Source organism: Mustela erminea, chromosome 2 (genome assembly GCF_009829155.1).
Source record: "Mustela erminea isolate mMusErm1 chromosome 2, mMusErm1.Pri, whole genome shotgun sequence".
NCBI lineage: Eukaryota > Metazoa > Chordata > Mammalia > Carnivora > Mustelidae > Mustela > Mustela erminea.
The window spans coordinates 132,427,870-132,437,556 of NC_045615.1; positions in this window are offsets into that span (position 1 = coordinate 132,427,870).

Genomic DNA, 9,687 nt, shown 5'->3' on the forward strand with positions numbered 1-9,687 from the left:
TGCAGTGATCCAGAATAATATGAATGTATTTTTTCTTTTTGTCATTAACTCCTAAAAGATACAGTTGTTAAAAAAAAAATAAAAAAGATACAGTTGTATGTGCAGGTTTCTCTGATCTGAAATAATGGTCCTTGATGCAGTGAACTCTCAGATTCATGTTTTACAGTTCATTTTGTTAATATCCAAAGCATATAGTTCATCTTATAAAGTGTTTTGAAAATAGGATTTTATTCCTTTATCTAAAAAGCTAACTTCCCTTTTGGGGCTTATAGTATTATTGGGCTTATTTTGAATTAATGTTTTATATATGAACTTAATATTCTCTTTCCCAAAGACAGTCCTCAATTTAAAAAAAAAAAAAAAAGGCAGAAGTACATTCTTTAAAAATATCTCAAGGGGGCACCTGGCTGGCTCAGAGGGTAGAGCATGCGACTCTTGATCTCGGGGTTGTAAGTTCAAGTCCCACATTGGCTGTAGAGATTACTTAAAAAAAAAAAGTCTTAAAAATGGGAACACCTTTTAGAAAACTATTTTAGAATTTTATGTGGGCATATTACTGGGAATAAAATATATTTGGAAGGGAGTAAACATTTACCCTAAATAGAACCTACCAGAGGGTTAGTTTGTTTTTGCCTTTTAATATTATAAAGTCAAAGGATCTGTAAAGCTTATTACTGTTTGGGTTTTTATATTCATTATAGTTTCTCTAAAATGGTTTTGTGGCAGTTATACTTGATATTTATATAGCACTAATAGCTTTCAGTAACATAGGTATTTTTTAACCCTTTGACAGTAAAGTGCCCAAATTTGAAGCAGGGTTGTAAAATCATTCTTAAGTCTATTGTTTATATACTAGGAGTTACCAGATCGTCAAATTTTAAAATATTAGAATCTTATTTTAATTACAAGCACACTGCCCCCTATTGGCAAATTTTCTGAAAAATTCTAATGGCTTAGTTTGCACGTAATAAAAATCATAGCTTGACTCCTGATTTAATTATTTCCAGTTGGTTTTTACATTAAATGCTAATTTGGGTCATGAAGGGATTTTTATTTATGATTTCAACCTCTTAATGTTATGAAGAGCTTTTAGACCATTATCATTGGTTAATAATAACTATTTCAAGATGCCTGAATTGAGCTGATGAATTTTTTCATTATATTTATGAGACAAGTAGACTTTTTGTCTGTGTTTTAAGACTGTGAAACCAGAATTCCAGATAAGCACATGGGAATTCCTGACTGATAATTTGTGAAGGAAATCCGAGTACAGCTCTCCCTCAGACCATGCTCACTGAATGCACATATTTATAGTCTAAATGATAGTCTTCGGAAACAGCGGACCATGGCTGTTCTCTGTGATACCATCATAATTTGGGTATTTGTACAATTCTTTTTCAAAATTTGTAGGATAAATCATTCAATATTTAGGAGATGCTTTTAAGCATTTGCTCTTTGCCCCACCTCAGAAGGTCATCTTAGATACCTCATATGTCTTCAAAGTTTTGAGCAAGGAAGGATAAGAGGAGATAACTTCTCTAGTAAATGAACATTTTTTTATTATTAATAATGATTCTCCTATATGTGGACCTCCTAATTACCATGCCAAGAAAAATATTATATAACCATTTACACCAAATACTTAAAAAAATTTTTCCCTTGAGATAATGTTTTCACTCTCAGACATCAGTAGAACTTACCACTGGTTAAGTATTTTAGTGTCGTTTTGTATAATCTTATTGATAAGGCCTGTATTTTCACATTTTGTTACCACCATACATGGAATATACAAAAAGCCCTTTGAAAATACAAAGAAAGTTTGGGTTGTAATTAGCTACTAGTAAATCTGGTTGTAAATCATGGTACCTAAGTCACACAGAATCTTTTGAGGTTTTTTTTTGCCTGAATGTTGAACAAGGCTCTTAGAAAGAAACATATATCCAGGAACCCAAGTTTTCAACTATTTATTATTACCCAAAGAAAATAAACTGAAAGGATAATGCCACACAGGCCAACATCCACAGGAGTTCCAACAATAGAACAATAGAATAGTTGTCAGTGAAGGACTGCCGTGAGCAGTGGGAAGACGGAACTGAGCAGGAGGGTACATGGGATTGAAATACAAATGAAGACATTTTGACACTCCAGTCTCACCGTGGACCCAATTCAGCAATAGGTTACCAGCTCTGGTGTTCCTGGGCCAGTATACCCTTTAATAGGGAAGAGCTCTGTCCCAGATCTTTGATTTCCTGCTGTGGGAAGTTGGGCTGGATTATATTACCCTCAAGAACTCATTCCTTTTGCTGAGATCCTTCCCCACCTTTGCCCTGTACTCCATCCTTGTTACTGACCCTGTCCCTGACCCCCATCCCTTTTGGTGGAGAAAATCCTGAAGTTTGAGCCCTGCAAGGCTTCAATCTTATAACTCCCTTGTCAACAATTTTCAGTTTTGACCAGAGGTAGGAGAAAAGGGAAAGGAGAGTGGGCATTGCTCAAGTTGGGGAGTATCTCAGGTCCCTGTGGCCTAAGGCTAAGTAATTTTTCCCACATCTCTGAAGTACAGAAAGATCAACCCAGGAGAAACAACTTCTCCCTGAGGCCTAGAACTGAGCTAAATAAAGTGAGCACTTGGAAGACCTATTGAGGACACATGTTCTGCAAATGCTTAGATTGTTTACTTTTTTTTCCTGAACGTAACCCTGCCTTTATTTCCGCTTTTCTCTACCTCCAGACATCTCTTGGCCGCGTCCTCAACACTTGCCCCATTGTTCTGTTCTGTTGTATTTGCCCTCCAAAACGTCAATCTCCAATCTAAAATAATACCTCCCTAGGCCTTCTTTCTCATAGCATTATTTTTTCTCTGCACTTAATAGTGTTAACTCACATCTGGTATACTCTTCTTTCTTTTTATTCCTTATTTGCTGTTTCAGTTAAGTCTCAGGTATGTCAAAGTCTGTCACTGTGATAACAGATTTGTCAGTTCCTCTTGTAATCTCAGTCCCCTTACGTATTATTTTAAGGTTCTATTATTAGATGTATGCAATTTTAGAAGTTTATTTTTTAGTTGAACACTTTCTATAATGACCCTCTAACTCTTGAAAATAATTTTTGCTTTAAATTTTATTGTTGATTTTAATATAAGTATACCCAGGTTTCTTTTGCTTAGTTTTTTTGCCTGACGTGTCTTACCATTCTTTATGCTTCGGGTATGTCATTTTTTAGAGGGAGGGAGGAGGTGGGGAGAGGGAGAAAGAGAGAATCTTAAGCAGGCTCCTTGCCTAGCAGGAGCCCAATGTGGGGCTCCATCTCACAACCCTGACATCGTGACCTGAGCTGAAATTAAGAGTTGGATGTTTCCATTGAGCCACCCAGGCACCCCTAGGTGTCTTTATGAACAGCTGCTCTGGATTATTCTGTGATCAGCTTGGTCAAGCTGGGAATGACATTATCCCAGAATTCCCTTTCCTGGGTTCGAGTGGGCCCAAAGACCAATTTGTGTGAGAAATGACTGGCCGGAAATGAAGGCGTGGCCGTTATTTGGTAGACGGGGGTGATGGATAGCTCAGCAGTGCCCTGCAGGGTCAGGTGTGTAGTTGCTCTTTGTACTTCATCCTGCTCTTCCTTTGGAATGCTGTCCGGGGTCGGCCCCCTGGTGCTTGGCTGCAGACCCACAGACCAAGAGTAGGAAAAGGCAACTTTTCTAGCTGCCTCTTTAAACTTCTCATGCAGTTGTTTGTTCCCCTTCCTGGGTGGCCTTCTTTATCCCCTGCTTTCTTGTCTGGTACTGGCTTCCCACCTCTTCCTCCAGGTTGGAGAGGTACTAGATAGATTACCTGTGTGTATTCACTTACTCTGAAAATTCTTTGTATTTTGTTATCGTGGGGTTGTTTTTAAGGTGTGTGTTTGTGTATGTGTAGGGGGGGGTGGTTTTATTTTCCAATTTGAGTAGATTTAGGGTATTTTAGGGAAAAGATTATTTGGGGTGTTGACCATACAACTAGAAACAAATCAATCCTAACAAACTTAGGCTTTGAGACTTCAAAACTGGTCAAAAGAAAGGTCTTTTGGTAGGGTTTTATTCTGAATAATCCGAAGGATCCAAAGCCTCCCCCCTCCAAGATGGATGGAACTTAAATGATCCTTTACTGCCTGTCCAAGATAGACATGGGAACCTAATGGGATGCAAGGGGCAGGAAAAGACGGGGAAGGGAAAGTGAAGGTGGAGAGGCAAGGAGCCTTAGAAAAGGGACTGCTGTCTATCTGAAGTAGACTCTGATTCAGTCTGATAAGAAACTCCATCGGAAAATTAAATAAATGTTTTTGCCATATTCTCTGAGCTCTTTATTCAGAATGTCTGTTTTCTTTCTGGTTCATGGATTCAAATGGACATACCAGCTGTACCTTAAGAATGATGAAGGTGTTGCAAATACATGTAACATCCATCAGGTATAATGTCAGAAAGTCCATAAATGGTAGTTACAATCTTTAGATATTCTTTTAGTTTCCTTGGACCTCAGTTTCCTCAATAAAGAATTATTATTAATGGCCAATAAAGAATTATTTTGAGGATTGTTTGAAGTGTACATATTCATATACTGTAATGGTTTGTTCAAATAGCTATGTTTTATACTCTGTTTCTCACTTTATCTTAGGGGATTCTAGGACTCCTGGAATTTAAAGAACAACTTTGGAGATCCTGTTTGATGAGTCAATATTTAGTTAAAACTTGTGTTATCATGTTTAAAGTCAACACCTTTCTGGGCAAAAAAGAAACTGGACCTGTTAAGAGAATCCCTGCCCCTGCCTTAAAATATAAAGCCTTATGTTGGCAGTTGGATTTTTCCAGGGATATGGAGGCTCAGGCAAGGTATGGAAAGCAAAAATGCTATTACTTGGCGCAGATATCCGATCAGCTTCTGGAATTGTGAGAGCTCTCTCCAGAAGTACATCTTCAAAATCAGTAAATGATTAAAAGTCCTCTCTAAAACATGCTCTTTCTAAACTACCCCAAATGAGTGCATAAGGGGGATGCAAAAATAGCCTAAGAAATGCTCAAAACTAAATTTATCTGTAATATGTAGAGCATGAGCCCCAGAATTACAATTCTTTCTTCTTTAGAGAATTTGCCAGAAATTGGGAGTGACTTCATTCCTTTATCCCAAGTGAGACACCTAGAAGTGGAGATGAGACCATTATCATTGGAAGGCACTAGAGCATGACCCAGCTCTAGGGTTCTGAAATCTGACAGGCTTGGTTTCAATTTTTAGCCCTGTGATTGGTTTCTCCTATAAAATGGGGTTGAGAGGACCCCGTACTCTGTGAGATAATAAAATGAGCTTAAGAACAGAGTGTTTAGCACAGTGCTTCACACATAAGGGCATACATGTTGGCTGTCATCATCATCATCATCATCCGTAATTTAAAACAATTCTGTGGAGTTTTATTGAATAATTTGAGTAAACATAATTTCCCACTTACCTATATCCCAAAGAGAAAATAACTATAATTATTTTCCAAATAGTGTTTAGTAATAATTGATATTTATATCAACGACCACCTCTCATTTTCTCCCTTACCCAGGTTCTATAAAATTTTGAATTGTCAAAGTTTGAATTTTGGCAATTACATACTGTCGTATAACAGTAAGAGCACAGAATCTGGCTAGAGCCCTGATTTCAGTAGAAATCTACTTCATACAGATCTGTGACCTTGCATAATGCATTTAATCACTCTTGACAGCTTCTCTCTTGAAAAATAGGGAGTAATATAGGATCAAAATCATTAACGTTATATACTGATAGCATAAAGTTTTCTTCCCTGCCACTCCCTTCACTTTTCTAGAATGTTATAGTCTAAGGGTTACACTATTAGAGGGTGTTTTTTAAAAGAATGTTACCTAAAATGGTGAAGGAGAAAAAGTATCAGTGCAATGAGGAAAGAGCTAATTGTAGTCAACATTTTATTGGAAGGGGGTTTAGACTCCCTTAAGGTCTGCCCCCTTCTGCCTCATGCATATTCAAATTCTGAAATCTGCCCACAACAATAGAACTAGTTGGAGCAGAGAAAGACTGGCAAGATCCTTTGGAGGCAAGACCCAAGAAGAGCTGGAGCTGAGGTTCTGAGGAAAGTGTAATTAAATCAAAAGGACTAAGAGACTGTGTGTGCGTGTGTGTGTGTGTGTGTGTGTGTGTATGAAGGAGCAACAGAAGAAATACAATGCAAAGCACAAATGCAGACCACATACATAATTTTAAATTTTCTAGGAGCACATTAAAAACAGTAAAAAAACAGGTGAAATTAATTTTTTAATGTTTTATTTAACACACTGTATCCAAAATATTCAAATTATTAATTATTAATATATTTTATATATTTTTTCATATTAAGTTTCAGAAATCCGGTATATACTTTATTCTTACCGCACAGCTCAATTCATACATCAAATACTTACTCTCCACATATAACTAGAGGCTAATTAATTGGACAACAGAAATACTGAAGTTATGAAGGAGATTGTAAGAGATTCTTTGGTGAACTTGGCCTTAGCACATGTTGCTTCCCCAAAGGCTAGGAGTCAGATTCCATGGCTGTGAATGGAGCTTAGGGGCCAGCTAAATGGAGTAAAATGATGATTCCAATCTCCACTGCCTTGTGAATTTTGTGTGGTTTGGATTATGTGGCCTGAAAATGAAGTCAGGATTGAACGTTTCTTTGGGGTTTTGTGTATATGTTAAATTGGCCAAATTAAGATTGTTATAAACCACCTTTCTCTTCCACAATAATGGTGTATTGGTCTACTCAGGCTGCCACAGCAAAATACCATAGACTGAGTGACTTACATAGCAAAATTTATTTTCTCAGAGTTGTGGAGGCTGGGAAGTCCAAGGTCAAGGTGCCTGCAAGGTAGATTTCATTTTGAGGCCTTTTCTCTTGGCCTGTAAATAGCTACCATCTCACTGTATGTTCAGATGCATGTACATGTAGAAGGAGAAAGATCTCTTTCTCCTATTCTTACAAACCTGCCAGTTGTGAGTTTAATAATGGATGTTAAAGTGCTTTTGTGAACTCTAGTGCTATTTAAGTTTTTGGTGATGTTATCAAATTACCATGTCCTGCACACAGTAAACACAAGTTGGTTTGTTTTTTTGTTTGTTTTTTCAAAGATCTTTTTAAGTAATCTCTCCACCCAAAGCAGGCCTTGAACTTACAACCCCAAGATCAAGAGTCGCATACTCTACAGGCTGAGCCAGCCAGATGCCCCCACTGAAAATATTTTTTAAATGACGTCAGCAGAGTAAGGATAATTGATGTATGTCATTATATATATCAGGTAGTGTTAATGCTAAAGTCTCTATGAACGTAAGAGGGTTTATACTACTAATGTCAAGAATACATGTATTTCTGCCTTTTGATTCTTAGAAAACACATTAAATCATATGTGCTAATCCTGTATGTCAGAAGCATGAAGTCATCAGAATGTACCCAAAGCAACCTCTCAATAAATGGTGTCAGTTACACCTTCAAAATATATCCAGAATCAGCCTATTTCTCTTCACCCACCTCAATTACCACCATGGACCAAACCATCTTCATCTCTCATCTGGTTTGTTTTAGTAATTCTTCACTTTTCTCTTTCTTCTGCTTTTGCCCATTCCCTTTCCCTATGTCAGTTTTCAGTGCAGCAATCAGTGATACCGTTAAATCACGTCTCCTCTGCTCAAAGCCCTTCAGTGTTTCCACTCTCAAAGCCCCTGCTACTGCACCTACCTACCAGCACCTGCTGGGTCACTCTCCTCTTGGTCCTCATCATCTACTACTTTCCCCCTTGTTCACCGTGTTCCAGCCACACTGGTTTCCTTGCTCTTCCTTGAATGTGCCGAGTACACTTCTGCTTACACACACAAGTCCTCGTTTCCCCTCTACTTAGAATGCTGACCTAGCTACCCTTTCACTTCATTCCTTTATATCCTTCAGATCTTTGTTTAAATGTCATCTTGGTCAGACTTTTCCTCTTTTTAAAAAATTTATTTTTAAAAAAAATTATTTGGGGGAGGGCAGAGGGAGAGGGAGAAGCAGACAAGCAGACTCTCCCCTGAGTGAAGAGTCCTTTGTGGGGCTCGATCTCACAACCCTGAGATCATGATCTGGACCAAAGACAAGAGTTGGAAGCTCAACTGACTGAGCCATCTGGGCTCCCTCCCCACTTTTTAAAAATTTAAATTCAATTAACATAGAGTGTATCATTAGTTTTACAGGTAAAGTTCAGTGATTTATCAGTCTATATAATGGCCAGTGCTCATCACATCCCATGGCCTCAATGTCCATCACCCAGTTACCCCATCCTGCCACCCCACACCCCTCCACCCCTCCGGCAACCCTAAGTTTGTTTCCTGTGATTGAGTCTCTTACCGTTTGTCTCCCTCTCTGAATTCATCTTGTCTTATTTTTCCCTCCTTTCCCTTATGATCCTGTTTTGTTTCTTAAATTCCACGTAAGAGTGAGATCATATGGTAATTGTCTTTTTCTAACTGATTTCACTTAGCATAATACCCTCTCGTTCCATCCACGTTATTGCAAATGGGAAGATTTCAGTTTCTTTTGATGACTGAGTAGTATTCCAGTGTGTGTGTGTCATTTTTTTTTTTTAATCTTATGATGGACATCTGGTCTCCTTCCATAGTTTGACTACTGTGGACATGACTGCTATAAACATTGGGGTACAGATGCCCCTTTGGATCATTACAATTGTATCTCTGGGATAAATACCTACTAGTGCAATTGCTGGGTGGTAGGGTAGCTCTATTTTCAACTTTCTGAGGAACCGCCATACTGTTTTCCAGAGTGGAAGCACCAGCTTGCATTCCCACCAACAGTGTAGGAGGGTTCCCCTTTCTCAAATCCTCACCAACATCTGTCATTTCCTGAATTGTTAATTTTAGCCATTCTTGGTCATACCTTTCCTGACCACCCTACTTAAATATGCCACACTCCAAACCTGGCATTTCTTTTCTTCAGATGCTTTGCTTTTCTCTACAATACTTACTGTCTTATAGTGCTTATCACACGGCATGTACCATTATCATGTATTTATCATCTGTCTTCCCTACCAGAGTGTAAGCTTTATTAGGACAAGAATCTATTTCTGTTTTTTTTCATTGCTTAAAGTCAGTTCCTAGAACACAGATTGCATTCAGTAAATATGCACTGAATGTTTGAAACAAAATCCACCACAGAAAAGGATCCCTTTTCAAAGCATACTGGGTAGCTAACAAATCTGAAGTAGAGAGTCAAGCTTGGAAGCTATAGAATGGAGTGATGCAGCTTTTACTGGAGACAGTCATCACTAATGTGGGGGCACTCACCGGAACTTCTGTCCCTGTTCTTTCTGGAAACTGCACGTATCTTGGCTTCATACCTCCTCCCTTGCCGCACATTTATTCCATGAGATACCTTACTTTTCCCATTAGTTTCTTTCCAATGGAAGTGTCTGTCACATCTGTGAGCCCTAAGCTGCAAGGGGGCCTAGGGAAGCAAGTCCCAGCCTTTACCTTGGGGAAGTACACCCACAAGGTGGGAGATTCCCCAGACAACTGGTGTTACATTAAAATATGCTGGGCAGACAGAAGATATGATCAATGTCCTTCATTAGCACCAGACTACTCTAGCATTTTTAAAAAAAAGTTCCAG